Below are 19,708 nucleotides of genomic sequence, written 5' to 3'. Positions count from 1 at the left end.
CAACAAGCTGGCCTATTTTGTTCACTCTGATGGGTTTCTGGTTGCCTTGATGATGCATCTCCTTCTGTCTTCTCTGGCTAGCCAGGATAACCAACATGTTGTTCTGTGATGGCTGGCCTATGAATAGGAAGGGCAGCTATGAAAGAACTGAAAAGACACTGAAGAGCAAAGGCATATAACTGAGCACTAAAGTTAGAATCGTTCAGGCCATTGTATTCCCAATTACCATGTATGGATGCAAGAGCTGGACAGTGAAGAAAGCAGAAAGGAAGAAAATTAACTAATTTGAAGTGTGGTGCTGGAGAAGAGTACTTAGAATACTGTGGACAGCCAAGAAGACAAAAAGAGGGGTCCTTGAACAGATCAGACCAGACCCCTCCTTGAAAGCAAAGATGATCAAGTTGAGACTATTGTACTTTGGCCACATAATGAGAAGGCATAGGTCACTAGAAAAAACAATCATGCTAGGAAAGGTAGAAGGTAGAAAAAAGAGAGGAAGACCACAGACCAGATGGATAAACTTGATCAGGGGGGCTATGGGAAAGGGCTTGCAGGATCTGGACAAGGCAGTAGAGGATAGGGATTATTGGAAATATCTCATCCATAGGGTCACCACAAGTCAGAGTTAATTCAAGGGAGCTAACAACAACAATAACAAATGTGAGATATCATGGGAGCCTGGAGATCTTGTGAGAGGATGATCTCTTGAAAGATTTGAGGTGGTCTTATATAGCCCTGCCTCATGGGACTAAGTTTATCTTGAATCACAGAATCTTAGAGCTGGAAGAGATCACAAGGGACATCCAACTTTGCTGGTATCCAACATATTACAGTTTTGAATATGTGGCAATTTTCCTCCCAAAGCTATGCACTTGATGGAAAAAGACAACTATCCAGTACAACTGGCCCTCTTCTACATTTGTAGCTTTGACTTTTCCAGATTTGCTATTTTAATTAATATGTTATCTCTAGGAATCTGTAGGTCCTCCAGTATAACTCTGCTGGAGGTTGACCATAGAGTCATGTTGGAGGACCTAGAGTTTATTAAAGAAAACACTTCTCCAGGCATTTGCAAGTCCTTCTGCTTGATTCCATGGTCAACCTCTGGCAGATGTTGATTATCATAGAATTGCACTGGACCTAGAGATTCCTAGAGAGGTGTTCGCACATTTAAAAAAAACAGTGCTTTTCTGTTTGTGGTTTTCCCATTTTCACAGGGCTCCTGTGCCCTAACCCCAGTGAATGTGGAGGGCCTACTGTAGTAATTACAAAAATACCAATGTAATAATAATAATAATGACTGTATAATTTAAAGGATACATAGCAGAGGTGCTACAGAGCCCTCCCAGTGAATTGCAAAGATGCATATTCCGGCACTGGCAAGAGTATCCTGATATGCATCAGGCTCTACCAATGCTCATCAACACTCACCAGAACTAATGCACATTAACTCTTACGCACAATGGGATCCCATTGTACATCAAGTCCCAATGTGCATCAGTCTCATTGTACATTGATCCTGAAGTGCATCAGATCCTGTTGTGAATCAGTTCCAGTACACAATAATGTAACACAGTAGCCACATGCTGAATACAGACATTGTGAAACTGCTCAATTCCATTTTCCACAGAGATAATTTGACTTAGGAGCCAACATGGCATAGTGGTTTGAGCCTTGGACTATGACTCTGGAGACCAAGCTATAAATCCCAGTTTGGCCATGTAAACCCACTGGGTGACCTTGGGCAGGTCAATCTCTCAGCCTCAGAGGATGGCAATAGCAATCCCCCAAAGAATCTTGCCACAAAAAAATCGTAATAGGGTTGCCATAAATGAGAAATGACTTGAAGGCACACTACTGCAATAACTTGATTTACATGGACATATGTCCACAATTAATTTCTGGCCAACAACAACAATATGCTCCTGGTCACTTTTGAAAAAGAAGTGAATGTAACACTGTATGCAGTGCTCTTTCATTTTAAATTTTAGTGATAAAGGACTATGGTAACATTTTTCTCCTAATGGTTTGTAGGCCATCCAGAAAACAAACTATGGTGGTGTACAGGCCGCCCCTTTGGGGCAGCCTGCACCCACCCCTTTCCCCGATGGATCGGGGCCTGAGCTGCCACAGCGGCAGCCCCAGAGGCCCCAATCCACCACTTTTCCTGGCCTCAGGGAAGCGGCAAAAGGCCGCTTCCCTGAGGCCTGGAAAGGCGTGTCCTTGGGCTTCACGCCCCAAGGACACCCCAACAGCAGTGGGGAGAGAGAGAAAGGGGCCACTAGGCTGGCGTGGCCATTTAAAGGCTGTGCCAGTGATACGCATGGCAAAAGGAGCTCCAAAACGGAGCTCCTTCTGGTGCTGCTGAAAGGGCGCCACAAGCACCCTTCAGCAGCGCCAAGACGTACCGGCCATGCCACACCGTTTGGACGCAACACGGCCATTACATCAAAATGGCGGCACCTGTGTGAACAGGGCGCCGCCATTTTGTACATACTCCATACATACTAGGGTTACGGGCATCTAAAAGAGACGCCCCCAGGTAACCCTAGTACGTATGGAGTACGTACAAAATGGCCCATCTGGACAGGGCCTATGTCAATCAATTGTGCTGTGAGTCCCTCATTCAGTTCTACAGACAGTGAACTGGGGATGAGAGATGAGAGGAGAAAGGAGAGAAGGGGAAAGAAAAAATAACACATATACACACATGTCTCTTTTGCTTCTCCCCCATCTACCCACCCACCCACTATGACCCATTTTTCCATTACAGTTTTTTCATTCAGTCAAAAGATTGAGGAATTAAATAAACACATGGTCAAATGAAGAGAATCCATTGCAATATTTTGGCTACAGCAATCATTTATAAGTTGGGAGGGGGTAGAGAAAGAAAAGAAAAACTAAGTTTACAAATGGTAAAATAAGAAATCATTAGCAATGCTGGCTGCTATTCTGTTGCGCAGTTATGAATACAAAAGCTACACTTAAGCATTTTTAACTGTTTGGTATTGATGTTTATGGTTGTGTAGGAGCAGTGGGGGTTCTGGGGTCTGGTGAGATGTGACATGTTTTTGCAGGCGGAGGGGCCTTCTGCTCAGTTTTCAGGTTAAAATTGCCTGAAAATTATGCTGAGTTCTGAGCATACAAAGCATAATGCATCACATGTGTACATGTGAAAGGGATCTAGGAGTCCTAGTAGACTACAAGTTGAACATGAGTCAACAGTGTGATGCAGCAGCTAAAAAAACACCAATGAGATTCTAGGCTGCATCAATAGAAGTATAGAGGGAATTAACAGTGCCCTCTATTCTGTTTTGGTTAGGCCTCACCTGGAATATTGTGTCCAGTTCTGAGCATCACAATTCAGAAAAAGGATGTTGAGAAGTTGGAGCATTTCCAGAGGAGGGCCACCAAAATGGTGAAAGGTCTGGAAACCACCAAGCTCTCTGAAGAGCGAGTTAAGCAGCTGGGTATGTTTAGTCTGGAGAAGGTTAGGAGGTGATATGATAGCCCTGTTTAAATATTTGAAGGGATGTCATATTGAAGATGGAGCAAATTCATTTTCTGCAGCACCAAAGAACAGGATCCAGACTAATGGGTTTAAGCTACAGGAAAAGAGATTCCACTTCAATATTAGGAAAAACCTCCTGACAGTAAGAGCTGTTTGACAGTGAACCCACTTCCTTGTAGGGTGGTGGAATCTCCTTCTTTGGAGGTTTTTAAGCAGAGGCTGGATGGCCATCTCTCCGGGGTACTTTGTGAGTTCCTGCAGAGCAGTGGGTCGGACTGGATGGCCCTTGAGGTCTGTTCCAATTCTATGGTTCTATGTAGAGCTGCACATCTACCTCCCACGTTAAGTAGCAGTAGCAGCTATGGGGTGCTACTGCAGCTGTTAAATGGCAGAAGAAGGGAAAGGAGGAAGGAGAAATGAAGGTAAGTGCACAGGATGATTGCCTCCCATCCCTACTACAGGTCTCCAAAGAGCAAGCTAAAGAGGAATCTTGTTCCTCATTTTCTCTCTCTGGAGTAGTGCACAGGGATGGGAAGCTGACCTTATTAATATCCCTCCCTACCTCCCTGAACTCTCCCCGGCCATAACATCCATAGCAATATCCCACAAGGCTTGACACCTTCTAGGAGAAAAGTTAGGGCTCTGTTGAAAAGGAGACATACAGATAGGTATGCATGTGTCAACAGCAGAATTCCAGCCATGATTTAATAGACATGTCTGTAATCCACTGGGAACCGTGATTGGAATGCAGAGACTGAAAAGTAGAACTTATTCAACCAAGAACCAGGGAGGAGGAGAAGAGAGCAGTACATAAAACAGAAATGTGGAATGTGGGCTCCATGGGCCACACAATTTCACTTCCAGTCATCCTTTTGAGAACTAGAGGTATTTGTTGGAAGTACAGAGGTCTGGGAGGTCTGGAAGGTCTTGGCGGTCATTTCCAGTTCTCTTCCTGTTTTCAAAAAGGGGCTCTTCTGGGCTTGAAATGGCCAGAGAGGGGGCTGAAAATATGGCAAAAATGCTGCCCATGGCCCCATATGGCGCTTGGGAATATTTGGAGGAAAGAAATTATGGGTTTTGTTTTTTGTAAAGCATATTTTGGCCCCGGGGAACCACCTAAAAGGAGCTGGGGGCCATGTGTAGCCCATGCTCTGAGGTAGGCCCTTGCTTCTTGTTCCCACCAAATGTGTCTTGAAATGAATTGGGACAGAGAGAAGGGCCTTTCCAGCCCATGCACTTTGCCCACCTCAGCTCTAGGCAGTTGAGGCCAAATGCAACCCACTGACTGCATTTATGCTATGCTGGTGCTCCTGACTTACTCTCTGTTTCAATTCCCAGCCAGCTTCCCCTCATTTCCTTGCTGGGTGTATATTACCATCCTATCTCTGAACCAATGCAAATCAGGATTAATTTTCATTTCCATGAGCATTTATGTACATATATAGATATACAGTCACCCCTCCATATTTGCGGCTTTGATATTTGCGGATTTGATTATTCACGGATTTCATTAATATGTTCTCTCTAGGACTGTCTAGGTCCTCCAGTGCTACTCTGTGGTCAACTTTAACTAAAAGTTGCACTGAAAGACCATTTGTAGCTACTTCAGTGCCATTCTATGGTCAGTGTATGTTGGACATTGACCACAGAGTTGCACTGGAGGACCTAGAGATTCCTAGAGAGGTGTCCTCTCAGGTAAAAACAGTGTTTTTGTTATTTGCAGTTTTTCCATATTCACGGGGGTCTTGTTCCCCTAACCCTAGCGAATATGGAGGGACAACTGTACACATCTAATCCCTTATATGCTCTTGTAATTCTTTGGGCCAATGTCCAGTGGGTATACACAATAGCAATAGCAAGGACATTTCTATACCACTTATCAGTGCACTTAAGCACTCCCTAAGCAGTTTACAATGTGTAAGCTAATGTGCCCCCAACAAACTGGGAACTCAGTTTAGAGACCTATGGAAGGATGCCAGGCTGAGTGGACCCTGGAGCCCTGCCAGGGGTCGAAATCATAACTCAATTTTGGTAATTTTTATAAGTTTTTAATGAATTTTATTGGTTTTTACTTTATAGATTGTTCAAGTACAACTTTTATTTTGTACTTTCACTAATGTTTTTGTATCATTTTAAATCTTCAGTGATTTTAATCAAAAATAGGCTTAAATACCACAAAGGCACTAGATCCTGACTGATTTTAGAAGCTAGTCAGGGTCAGCTCTTGCTAGTACCTGGATGAGAGACTACCAAGGAATAGCAGGTGCTGTCGGACTCTATTTCAAAGGAAAGAACTGGCAAAACCACTTCTAAGTAATCTTGGCCTAGGAAAACCCTATGAAATTGATGGGGTCTCCATACGTCAACAGGCAACTTGAAGGCACAGGCATGCCCACACACACAAGCTACCTTGAGTCCAATTTATTGCAGGGAGGGGAGAAAGGATATAAATAAACGAATGAATTAAAGAAATAAATCTATTCAGTTCACAGTTGCATAAGCAGAAATCCACAGGTGTAACCATCTCACATACAGCTGTGCATTCTTGGACGGTGCATAACTTTCACTGGGATTGCAGAAACAGGCACTGTGCATTCCTTATTGCACAAAAGAACAAGGAGAAGGAGCATTGGCAGATATGCCATTATTTGCAAAATGTCTGTGTTCAGCAGAAGGATGGTGCCACTAACCACTGTATAACTATGAGTATAGATTTATACCACACAAGCATGATACTTGCTCTTGGCCGTATGTATTTGGATATTTCTGCATGGAATTCATTCCCACCTCCTGGAGGAGAAGGGAAAGCTGTTCTTTTGGCATCTGCACTGGTATTGTGAAACATTCTGGACCAAGATCACTTTGCTGGGGGTGATATATGTGGAGTGAAAGGTAGACATCAGAGATACACACACACACACACACACACACACACACACACACACACACACAATAAAACACAGGGGCTGAGAATACTTGAAGAGTCCTGCCGTAATTTAAGAGGTTCTATGGTTTTACAGATTCAGAGACAAGACAGGCTAGAGATTTCCCTTGCACATCACCTTTGTAACTAGCTACTAAGAGGTTATTTCTTGCACAAACCATGCTAAAAACGTATCTCCTTCCACCTCCTCATCTTCTCTTTCCCCACCAACACCATCCTGAACTGCTAAGCAGGAGCTGAGACCACTGTGGAATAGATCTCAGTAGAGGTACCCACTCAACAATTCATGATTGATTCAACAGAGCTGCTAACCATCCTCCTTGCAATTCAGCCTCTTCTAGGAACCGACAGATGTTTTCTCTCTCTTCCTCATTCCCCTCTCCCATAAGCCCCCAAATATCTGTGATTCCATAGATTCCTAGAGGCTGCTGTCTTAATAACCAGAGAAGCGTTTAGAAGAATCAGCTACACCACAGATTTGTACTTTCCTGCAAGACCTGACATTTCTAAAGAATTCTTTGATTCAGAATACATTCCCTTTAGCATAATTCTACCTTAATTCCATATTATGAGTAACTACATGCTCTTGGAGTCATCCCTGAGCCTAGACGCTCAGGTCTTGCTCATTGTCAGGAGGGCAGATGCCCAGTTAAGGCTTGTGCACCAGCTTCACCCCTCCCTTGGTAGTCATCAGGCCTGTCCACAGTAACATTTCCCTTAGAGCCTTTTCACATTGCAGAATTATATCAATATGATCCCACTTCAACTGCCATGGCTATATCACATGGAATGCTGGCATCTGTAGGTTAGTGACGCACTGGACCTATCTGGCAGAGAATTCTAGGTACTCCTCCCCAAACTGCAAATCTCAGGGTTCCATAGGATGGAACAATAGTGCTCTAAGTGTGTAGTGTGAAAGGGTACGTTAGTTTCATTCTGTTTGGATTACTGTAACACACTCTGGGTGGGGCTTCCTTTGAAGAGTGTTTGTAAACTTTAGGTGGTCCAAAGAGTTGCAGCCAGATTTGTAACTGTGGCTAGCTACAGTATGGTATAGTGGCTTGATAAGATACCAGGAGACCAGGGTGCAATTCCCACTTGACCATGGAAAGGCAAAAAACCCTCTGAATAAATTTTGCCAAGAAAACCCCATGATAGATTTGCTGTAGAATCACCATAAATCAGAACAGCAACAACAAGGAGAACACCACTCCCTTGTTGTAACAGCTCTATTGGCTGCCTGTCCACTTCCAGGTAGAATTCAAAGTTCTGGCAATGACTTATAAAGCCATATATATTCCACTTTAACTGCTATGTCTGCCTTCTTTGGAATTCTGGGGTTTGTAATAAGGCCTAAGAGCTATGAGGCTGAGAAGTCCGAGGCGGGTTACAGACCGCCATTAGGGACGTCCTGAGGACGTCCCAGTTTGAAAAAGAGTCCGTGACAAATGGCGGCGGCCGTTCCACACGGCCACCGCCATATTGACGTAGATGACGCTGTGCATCCACACGTTGTGCCCCGGAAGTGATGCTGCGAGTGCGCGACTAGCGCCTCGCGCCGTCTCTGCCAGGGCCCAGGAAGGAGCGCGATTTCTGCGCTCCTTCCTCGGAGCATCCGGGAGCCGCGCGGTTTGGCCGCTGCGGCTCCCGGACACTGCAAGCAGAGGTGGAGCCAGACCGCCGCAATCCGGCGGTCTGTAACATGCCCCAATGTCTTTCCCTAAACTGCAAATCCCAGGAATCCACAGGAGGCAGCCATAGCAGTAAAAATGGAAGGATAGCACTGTAACAGTGTAGTGTGGTATTCTAAATGAATTCAAGTCTCCCAGAGCAGATGAACTACATCCAAGCGTATTAAACAAATTGGCAGAATTAATCTCAGAACCACTGGCAATACTATTTGAGAACTCCTGGAGAACAGGAGATGTCCCAGCTGGAGAAGAGCAAATGTTATCTTCATTTTTTATTTTTTATTCTGCAAAAAGAGAAAAAAGGAGGACCCAATTACCTCTCGGTCAGCCTGACATCATAATAAGTCTGTGAACATCTAGGAAGCAATGCCATAATCACAAAAAGTCAAAATGGGTTTCAGAGAAACAAGTCATGCTAGACTAATCTTATAAACTTTTTAATATATAAAATTACCAGCTTGGTAGATGAAGGGGATGCTGTGGATGTAGCATATCTCGATTTCAGTAAGGCCTTTGACAAGTTCCACCACAATATTATTGCAAACAAGCTAGTAAAATGTGGGCTAGACAATGCAACTGTTAGGTGGATTTGAAATTGGTTGACCAACTGAACCCAAAGGGTGCTCACCAATGACTCCTCTTCATCCTAGAGAATAGTGATCATTCTGATTTCCGCATTAGACAAAAGTGTCTGTCCACCTCTGTTGAGGAAACTACACATGTGCATGTCACTAATAGGATGCCAGTCTTAGGAGTTTATCAGATGCGAGTTTTTGGCAATTTTTCCTGCCCAAAGAGTCACTTTTACGCAACCAACATTGTGCAATAAAACGATAATGCGATGTTCTTCCAGACGTCATTCATTTCTATGGGAGCCCGTTGCCCAACGCTTCCGTAGTTTTAGCGTCATTCCTCCCCTTTTTGGGCATTACAGGGAAAAAGGAAAGTTGGCATTTGTCTCCCGTTATCCTTTCTAATGTGTTGCGAAATGGTTTGGTGTGGTAGGGAGTAATACAACGTGATGCAAAAGTTACTGATTGCAAAGTTCCCATGATGATGAGCTGCTTTTTCACCCCATTCCCTTCCAGTGGCCTTTCTTTTTCAGGGCAACCACGGGAGAGGGTTTTTTGAGTGTATATATATAAATATACATATAAATAAATGTGTGTTCTGAGTGAATATGTGCAGAGATACATTCTTTGCGCGAATGCAAACGTGCATATGTGTGTGTGTGTGTTTTGCCTTGATGTGTGATGGCGGAATACATAGGATGCTATAAATTAAGGGGACCCTAAAGGGTCATCAAGTCCCCCCTACTTCTGAAGGAATACATAGGATGCCAGAGAGATGGGAGGGATCTCAAAGGGTCATCCAGTCCATCCCCTTCTTCTGTCCTGAAGGAATACATGTGAATATAAAAATGTGTGTGTTATCAGCTATTGTGGATACTGTGAATATGCAGAGAGATGTTTATTAGCATGTGTCTCTGACATATATTGTATATTGTGTTTTTAAATTGTTTTTATTATGCTGTAAACCGCTATGATCCATAAATTTGTATTTTATTTATTATTATTATATATGTGTATCTATATGTATATCTGTCTTAAAAAAGGGAGGAAAGTGCCTGATGGGAGCTGCGTTGGTGCCCTGCCTTTGACCTGACCTGAACTGCCCCCTTTCCTCCTGCTTACACTTTGCCATTGCCTTCCATTGAGGCTGAGAGAGAGTGACCTGTCAATTCCAACTGACCCATGCAATCAATTGGGAATAAAAGGGAAATGCAGCGGAGGCATTCTGACTGTAGCATCCGCATATAACACAAACAATAACAATAACAACAACAACAATAATAATGGCTCTTAAGTTCCAGGAGCAAGAAGAAAGCAAGCACCCAAAAAATCATGCACATGAATTGTCAAAAGAGGCTGCTCCTGCTGCATCCATTTCCTTACATCCCCAGCTTCTCTCCACAGCCCTGTTTCCCTGGGCAATCCTCCTCCTCCTCTTCCTTCCTTCCGACCCTCACCTCCCTCTGAGCTGCCCTGGCTCCTTCATCCTCCTCCTCCTGCTCCATTATAGGATGCCCTCCATGGCTCCCTTCTTCCCACGGCTCCTTCCTCCTCCTCCTCCTCCTCCTCCTCCTCCTCCCTCACTTTCTCCATTCCCCCCACCTCCCTATGACAGCCCTTTGCAGTCCTAAAGCCACCCAGATTTCCCCTTTTGCCTTCTGTCACCCTTTGCATCAAGATTCCCCTTTTTCCTTCAGCTCTTTCCTTCTCCCCCTCCCCTCCGCTATATAGGATCCTAGAGCTGGGGGGGACCCCCTCGCTCCCCCGGAAGCACAAAGGTCACAATGCCACCAAAGCCTCCAAAGGGCATGCGCAAAGATTTTGATGCGAAATGTTCGACAGAAAGGGAAAGCGCTGATGTAGTAAACAGATCCTCTGTGCATGGTTTCGCATCACGCAAATGGCCTTGTACAGCGCTAATATCACGTTTCGGGGGGAATGACGGAAAAGCAAACAATGTGGTAAACCATTGCATTATAAGGTCAATTTGCAACGTTCGTTTCACTTCCTTAGTGGATTTGAGGGTCCAAAACTTGCGTCTGATAAACCTCATAGACTACAATTCCCAGAATCTACATGGCCACTGACCATGTTGGCTGCGTAGTTCCTGACAGTAGAATGCCAAAGCAGGAACTTTTCTATGGTCTGGGCAGCAATGGTCACCTTGTTGAGTCGTGGACCTCAGCAACTGCTCACTGATGCCAACTCTTGCTGCCAACCTTATAAAGGAGCCCTATTCTTTTTTTCTTTCTTTCTTTTTACACATTTGGTTAAACTACTCAAATTCAGAGTTCCTTTTCCATCCAATTGCATGCTTTATTAGAGCAAAGTAGGGATCAGGGGGCATCACATTAAGATAATCTGAAGTTGTCTGGTTGAAAATTTACAAGCCATTTGAGTCAGGCAGCTTTGTTATTGAGCTCTGAGCACACCCCTCTCATTATGTGTGGCTGTTTTGGAGTCAGAGGACAAGAAAGATGGACCATTGGTCAGCACCAGTATGGCAATTCTTCTTAAATTCTTACATTTTCTTATATGGAGACCTCCTTCATCCAATAACATCCCTGCTGCTAGAAGAAATGGTTGTTGCCAGTGAGACTCTGGTGAACGAATTAGGAATCCTGAACCAGTGACCCCAAATGGTGTCGGAGGTCCTTGTGTTGCCAGAGACATCACAATTCGCATGACATGTTTTAAAAAAGGAAGGAAGGAAAGAAGGAAAAAGCAAGATCCTGACTACTGGTGGTCATTAGAGATCTCAGTGCACAATTTTCTCTCCTGGGGCTGAGAGAATTAACCCCACGTCCTGGCCAGATTCCAACTTGCCAATGCTATGTTGTCATGGAGTTCAGGAACAGGAGGGGAAGAGAGGGAAAGCAGCACAGAAATGGGCCATTCTGGAATCTGCAACACCAAGAAACCCCAGCTAGCATCTTGTTACAGGTGGAGTCTCTCTTATCCCAAATGCTTGGGACCAGAAGTGTTTTGGATTCTGGAGTTTTTCAGATTTTGGAATCTAGTATTGGCATATACATAACATGATATCTTGGAGATGGGACCCAAGTCTAAACATGAAATGCATTTATGTTTTGTGTGCGCCTTATACACGCCGCCTGGAGATAATTTTATACACAGTATTTTTAATAACTATATGCATGAAACAAAGTTTGGGTACACTCAACCATCAGAAAGTAAAGGTATCACTATCTCAGCCACCCATGTAGAAAATGTTAGATTTTGGAGCATTTCAGATTTTGGAATTCTAGATAAGGGAGACTCAACTTGAAGGACATTACTACATGGAGCTTTTAAAGTGGTATTTTACCAGGAATGAAGCAGCTTTGGCATGATGATGCCTCTGACCCGTAGCTACATGATCCCTGGCCTGTCCTTTTCATTCACAGGGGTAACCTGTGAATGGCCTGGCAGTTGTGCAAGTCCCCAAGTGCAAAATGTCACTCCCGATGCAGCTGCACAATTGCCAGAATTGTGCAGCAAAAAAGGAAAACAAATACCAAAAAAACTACCTTAAAGGCATCCTGGATAAGGCATAAGGCATGGAGGTTGGGTTAAGAGAGAAGCCAGGAAATGAAATTCAATACGGAGAAATGTAAGGTACTGTACTTAGGGCAGAAAAATGAAATGCATAGATATAGGATGGGGGACACCTGGCTGAATGAAACTACGTGTGAAAGGGATTTAGGAGTCCAAGTAGACCACAAGTTGAACATGAGTCAACAGTGCGATGCGGCAGCTAAAAAGGCCATGCAATTTTAGGCTGCATCAATAGAAGTATACTGTCTAGATCAAGGGAAGTAATAGTGCCAGTCTATTCTACTCTGGTCAGGCTTCACTTGGAATATTGTGTCCAGTTCTGGGCACCACAATTCAAAAAGGATGTGGAGAAACTGGAGCGTGTCCAAAGGAGGGCGACTAAAATGGTGAAGGGTCTGGAAACCATGAATCCCTATGAGGAAAGACTTAGGGAGCTGGGGATGTTTAGCCTGGAGAAGAGAAGGTTAAGAGGTGATGTGATAGCCCTGTTTAAATAATTGAAGGGATGTCAGATTGAGGAGGGAGCAAGCTTGTTTTCTGCTGCTCCAGAGAACAAGACCTAGAGCAATGGATGCAAACTGCAGGAAACGAGATTTCACCTCAACATTAGGAGGAACTTCCTGACAATAAGGGCTGTTTGACAGTGGAACACACTCCTTCCTCGGAGTGTAGTAGAGTCTCCTTCCTTAGAGGTCCTTAGAGGGGGGTTGGACTGGATGGCCCTTGTGGTCTCTTCCAACTCTATGATTCTATAACCATGAAGAGAGAACGATTGAGGCACCAGCCTCGATCACACGATTAAGAGAGGTGCAGTGATGACTATTTGGAAAGCAGTATGTTCCCATTTTATTATTACTCATGTGACTGCTGCAAGAAATGGGGCTTATGCAGAAGAGTCTGTAGTTACTTTGTTGTTGTTGTGTAACTTCATGACATTTCTGACTTATAGTGACCATAAGGTAAATCCATCATGGGTTTTTTTTGGCAGGATTTGTTCAAAGGGGTTTTTCTCTCTCAATTTTTTCTGAGAGTTGCAGCATTGTAGTGCAACATACAATTTCATTGGTGCACTGTAGCCTTATAATGCTTTCTTTTAATTAAAAGAGTAGAAAGGTGGAGAAGAGAAGGAGGCATTTTTGTCCTGTAATGTCTCCAAATTAAAAAAGAAACCCACCTGAAGGTTGCAACTGTTGCCAGGAAGTTCCAGAATTTAGCCTGGGACAACGCAAATATCATTTCAATATTTTATATATATATATATAATAACCATGATGGAAATCTTCTGAGACACATTAGGAGAAGCTGACGATTTTAATGATGCAAAGAATACCACTTCATATTAAAGGGTTTCTTAACAGCAGCTCAATCCTCTCCCTGGGTTGTCTTTTCCCCCCCTTTGTCTTGGCTTGAACTCAAAGTTTCCTCCTTCTTCTGTGCCCCCCATCTCGACCTTCTCCTCTGCCCCCTATTAGCTCACTGCGCAGTAGCAACAGGGAGTAATGACAAGTTATCACTGTCTGGCAATTATAAACTGATCATTTGTCACTGGGGATAAGCCAGGGGAGAAGTCTTTAATTAGCAGCAGTCCCCTCCTCCTGCATCCCGGAAATCCTTAGGCAGAGCAGAAGGTTGTGGCGATGGAGGGAAATGCCTGCAGATTTTGAGAGGTAAATATCTCTGAGAGTGAGAGCCAGCATAGAGAAGTGGTCTGAGCATTGGACTACACAACTTTGGAGAACAGGGTTCAAATGTCTGCTCAGGCATAGCAACCCACTGGGTGACGTAGTTGCATACTCTCATCCTCCGAGGGAGGCAATGGCACACATCCTCTCAACAAATCTTCCCAAGAAAACCCATTGATAGGGTTGCCATAAGTCAGAAACGACTTGAAGGCACACAACAATGTGATCTCTGAGAGTATAGTGTACCTCTGAGGAATTCAGCTGAGCTGGCCACAGACAAATGGGAGGGCTAATTCAGTTCTCTATGGGTGAAGAAAAGGGGGCCTCATTCCCACTTACAAATAAATTGGTGTGCGAACTGAATTGATGGATCAATTCAACATCAGAGCGTGGTTCACACTACATTTGCCCCAATCGCATTTTCTTGCTGCAAAATAAAATAAAATAACCCGCTTGTGGTTCACATTTGACAAATGAATTGATTCAAAATGGATCCGCTCCAGCCAGCCAAAGGGCAAATTTAAATCTTTTCCAATCCGCATCTGGTTCACACTTGCGCAGAATCAATTTATCCAAAAAGACACAGAAAAAATCAGCATCAAAAAGACGTGATTTACATGGGTCTAACACATGGCCCCCCTCTTTAATTCGCTTCTGTAAATCGATTCAAGTGGGAACCGGTTCAAACCAATTTGCGATCCGGTTTAAAAGGTAGTGGGAATAAGGCTGGGATTTCTGACCAGCAGCCAGTTTTGACCTATAAAGCCAAAAGGCAAAAGTATCGCTACCTTAGCCACCCAGGTCCAGGTTATCTGAAGTACCGGATGTCCATCATGAAGTTTCCCATGTTTTGAGATCTTCTCGGGAAGCCCTGCTTTTTGTCCCACCAATTTTACAGTGATCTATGTGGAACACAAAACACGATGCATGTGCATCCATGCGTAATGGCAACCATGTGTATTGACACCTTAAGCACAACTCTGCTTGTTCATCCTGGAACTTAATGCAGATATTCTAAACTAGACAAACCTTTAATCTAGGTCAAAACAAATAATACATCTATCATAATTTGTGCAAAGCTGCCCCACCATTTGTCACAACATGTGATATTCCTCATCCAAGTACTTTGCAATTACTGTGTTTTTATTTTGTGATTGGTCACTGGAAATCAACTGTGGTCTTAAATTGCAATGGTATGTATCTCTTGAGAAAATCATGTTGTGAGACAGAAAACAGGTTAATTGTAGGAAATAGGCATTCTCTTTAAAGTCTGGATTGACCTAGAGATCGGTTCATTATCAAGGAAAAATCGACCATGTGAAAGGAGATGTTTTTTGTGGGTTTTTCGGGCTATGTGGCCAAGAACATGGCCACATAGCCCGAAAAACCCACAAAAGCCTTTGACTTTACATTGAAAGGAGGTGTATCTGGGAGGTGAAACACTAAAAGAGCAGGAGGATTAATACAGAGATTGGTTGGTTGAGTTATTTTACAGCTCCATATTACAACAGACGTGTTTTGTGTCCCTTCAGTTCATTTCTATCATGGGGTTTTCTTGACAAGATTTCTTCAGAGAGCGCTGCCATTGCCTTCCTCTGTAGCTGAGTGTGAATTACCCAAGTTTACCCAGTGGGTTTCCATGGCTGAACAGGGATTTGAACTCTGGTCTCCTGGAATCCTTTCAAACAAACAACACTCAAATAATTACACCATGCCAGCTCCCCCACAATATGTTAACTTGGAAGTAAGTCCCCACCATGTTCAACACGCCTTGGTCCCATATGTGATTGCAGCATTAATCTTATTACTTTAATTGCGATTTCTAAGAATCAGAATCGTGTTGATATCTTTGCTGTCATTAACTGCTGTCAACTCATTTATAGTGACCCCATAAATGAGAGACCTCCAAGATCTCTGTCATCAACTGCCCTACTCAGATCTAGTATGTTCAGGGCAACAGTGGCTCCCTTCATTGAGTCTATCTAACTATAATGTGGTCTTTCTCTTTTGCTACTGCCTTCTAACTTACTAAGTATTATTGTCTTTTCTAGTGAGTATGTCTTCTCATGATGTGGTCAAAGTATGACAGTACTATCTTAGTCATCTTGGCTTCTAATCCTACATGAGTTCCCCTTGCAAGAGTTTAGACAGGTTTGTCTAGTGCAGAATATCTGCAGTAAGTTTCAGGATGAACAAGCAGAGCTGTGCTTAAGGTGCCATTACACATGTATGCACATGTATCATGTTTTGTGTTCCACATGGATCCACGTGCATATGTAGTTGTGCATTAAGTTGCACATTTGGCATCTAGGTTCTGTTGTAAAAGGTTGATATTCAACACAAGAGTTGTATAACACAATTAATGCGGAATACTGCATGTGTAGATTTATACTGGTTATGTGCCTTGAAGTCATTTGCAACATATTGTGACACTAAGGGGGTTTCTGGGTCTAAGAGTATGTGACTTGCCCAAAGTCACCCAGTGGATTTCCATGGCTGAACAGGGAATCAAACCCTGATCCCCAGAATTGTAGTCCAATGCTCAAACCACTATGCCATACCGGCTCTCAGATTTATATAGGTTTAATGATACTATACAACCCCTGTATATGTAGGATCTCAGCCTGTACATTTGCTAAGCTATGCTGAATCTTGGGAATATTTGGAGGTGAGACCAGAATCCAAATAAATAAATGCACTTTCCATAATTACTTTCCTCCATTTAAAACACTAACTTACAGATCCAGACAGATTCTCCCAGACAGATTTTAGTTAATAGATGTGACATTTGGAGATGTTCATGCTATCCAGATTTGTTTTTACCTGTTGAATTTTAGAAAAACTGGGTTTTGTAGCCTTTTAAAAAAAATTCTCTTCTCCTCACCTTCTATTACCACTCCTAATGGATTGCAGCCAGATTTCTGAATAAGAGCTTTATTAAAGCACTAAATCCCACCAAAATCACAAATGTTGATTTAACCTCCCAAAAGCAAGATAATACCTTGTGGACTGTAGCAGAATGGGGGGGGGGAGGATAAAGTATTTGAATAATGCTAATTATTTCAAAAGAAGAGGATGTACATATATCCCAGAGAAGAAATGGGATTTGCATTAAATACTTCATCAAATATATTGAGAAGAATAAGAGGCCTTTTCAGATCATCCTTTTAGGAAATGTGAGAACTGAGTGCTGCAGACATAGGGGGATGTGCCAATCGGCCTACAATACATTCATGATGGGAGTTGTCTATCTGCCCATACGGCTGTTATTTACCATAAAGTAAAATATGTTAAGGAAAAAGTAGGTAGACTCTATGGGTGACCGTTCCATATTTTTTCACCAGATGATTGAAACTGCTTTACTCTAGCATGGTAGCCATTAAGACAAGACAGGTAAATGATATGTACTTCATAAGCTTATGTTTTAGGTCCTTTATCTGCAGTGTCAGCCTTCAGTTTATCACTAATGTTTTTAGTTTATACGTGAAATATTGTGGTTTTATGGATTTATTTGATGTTAGATGTCTTGAGTGATGAGGTTGCATTGGAAGGGAGTGATTAGATAGATAGGGGAATCGATAAATGATAGACAGGTAAGTAGATAGATAGACAGATGGATAGATGGATGCTAGGAGTATGTAGGTTCTAGTCTGAATAGGAATGAAATCCTGCCACCTTCCTCATTTGTCCATACGTTAATGTCTACATGAACAGAGATAAGGGCCACAGTCCTGTCCCATAGTTGCATAACATAAAAGTCCACATGTTTAATATGCTATGCGACCTTTCTGGCAACATCATGCAAGTGAAACAAGAGAGCCAATATGTATCCAAATGTACAACCAAATACAGATCTGCGTCCAGGAACAATGCAGATCCATGTGCAATGTTCACCCATGCATAACAGCATCACATGTGCCACTTCTACAAACCTGAACTGAATGGGTTCATTAGAACATCAGATAAAAATGTCCAATTGCTTCCACAGGGTAACTTAAGACACACATAAGACACCAATAGGATTCCAGCCTAGATCTGTCAAATAACTCTTCAGCCATTGAACCACATTGGATCTCAAGAGTGCTGAGGTGCACCAGTGTCCTATTACATATCTTTATACTTAGTGCCTCTGCTACATAGCTAAGTATATGTAAAGTTATGAAACATACACCATGATAGAAGATTCCAGCTAAGATTCCTGACTTCTCAAGGACTGCAAATTCTTGTCCGACTGTGTTCAAGAACAGCGCTTTCATGAACCTATTTTCCTCTTTTTTTTTCTTCTCCTCCGCCTTCTCTTTCTCTGGCTTGGCTCCTCCTCCTCTTTCCTGGACAGGAAGATCATGATGACAAAAGCCAATTGCTTTTGAGTGGAGTGTTATCCTTGGAATAAATGAGCTAAACTCAAGGCTGCGAACATGGCAGCGGTGGCATTGGGAGCAATTAGCTCCCAGCAAATCCCAAGACAACCAGTCTACAGGCAGACTAAAAGGTCTCCCAAACAATGAAGGCCCCCACGGCCCTGTGGACCTCTGTCATGCCCATGAATGTCACCCGCCATTGCGGAGGGTGTGCCGGCCCTTTGATGACAAGGAACCCAAGGTTTTGACTCTCCACAAGAAATGTCATCCCCGGTTTTGGGCTAACCCATCAGATCGCCATGGTGGTTGCTCTGCCGAACCCAAGAGCACCCACTCAAGAAAGAAAGACAGGGTTGGGCAGCTGAGAGGATCGTCATCTTAATTACCTCCAATTCCTCCTTTTCCTTTTGTGATGCACATCATGGATACTTGCCAGCATTAACATTCCTGGGATTGTCTCTGGCCATCCCTTTGTGAAGAGATTGAAGGCCAGCTCTTAACCTGAGTTTGTGGGACATTTGTGGCTCCAACAACAGCTTAATTGCGGACACTGTTTGCTGATCAGTATTCAGTTGACAGGCAACAGGAGCTAATCTGAGGATTAGCACAATTGCTTGTTTGCATCTGTGTGTGTGTGTGTGTGTGTGTGTGTTTTCCTAGCATGGATGTGGAGGGGAGATTTGAAGCAAAAAAAAAAAATCCCTTATCTTTGTGCCATCTGATTCAGCTGTATTGAAGGGAATTTTGTTGGTGTCTTAAATAAACATACATTTCGCTACAGAGGTAGTTGGCCTTTTTTTTCAGTCCATTGTGAAATGTCCACATTTTGTGCAAGATTGTGAAAGTAGTTTTGTCTGTGGAGAGCCATTGTGTTCAATGCACATTGTGCATCAATGTGCATTTTGCATGTGCACAGGTTACTTTCAGTTGTACATTTGGGTCAAAACCTTGTTGACTTCATATACCTTTGTAAGTTTCCTTATACATGTGGTTGTACTTTTTTGGCATAATCCTTAGGACCAAAATAAAGCTGCTTTGGGTCATTTTTGAGATATGCTATTAAAATGATGCATGCATCTTAAGAGGCCAGAAGCCGTGCCAAAGCCACACTCCAGTCCTAAGGTGTGTGGTGAAATGTCAGGAAGAAACTCTTCGAGGACATGGCCACATAGCCTGAAAACCCCCCCAAAAAACTATGGATGCCGGCCATGAAAGCCTTCGACTTCACAGTATTTTAATGTGTTTTAAAATGTTTTTATCATTATTTTGTTTTAATGGGTTTTTATTTGTTCATAGCCTCAGGAGCCCTTGTGGTGTGGGAGGCAATATAGAAATACAATGGATAGATAGATAGATAGATAGATAGATAGATAGATAGATAGATAGATAGAT

The sequence above is a fragment of the Sceloporus undulatus genome, chromosome 1 (genome assembly GCF_019175285.1).
Source record: "Sceloporus undulatus isolate JIND9_A2432 ecotype Alabama chromosome 1, SceUnd_v1.1, whole genome shotgun sequence".
Taxonomy (NCBI): domain Eukaryota; kingdom Metazoa; phylum Chordata; class Lepidosauria; order Squamata; family Phrynosomatidae; genus Sceloporus; species Sceloporus undulatus.
This window is presented reverse-complemented; position numbering follows the sequence as displayed.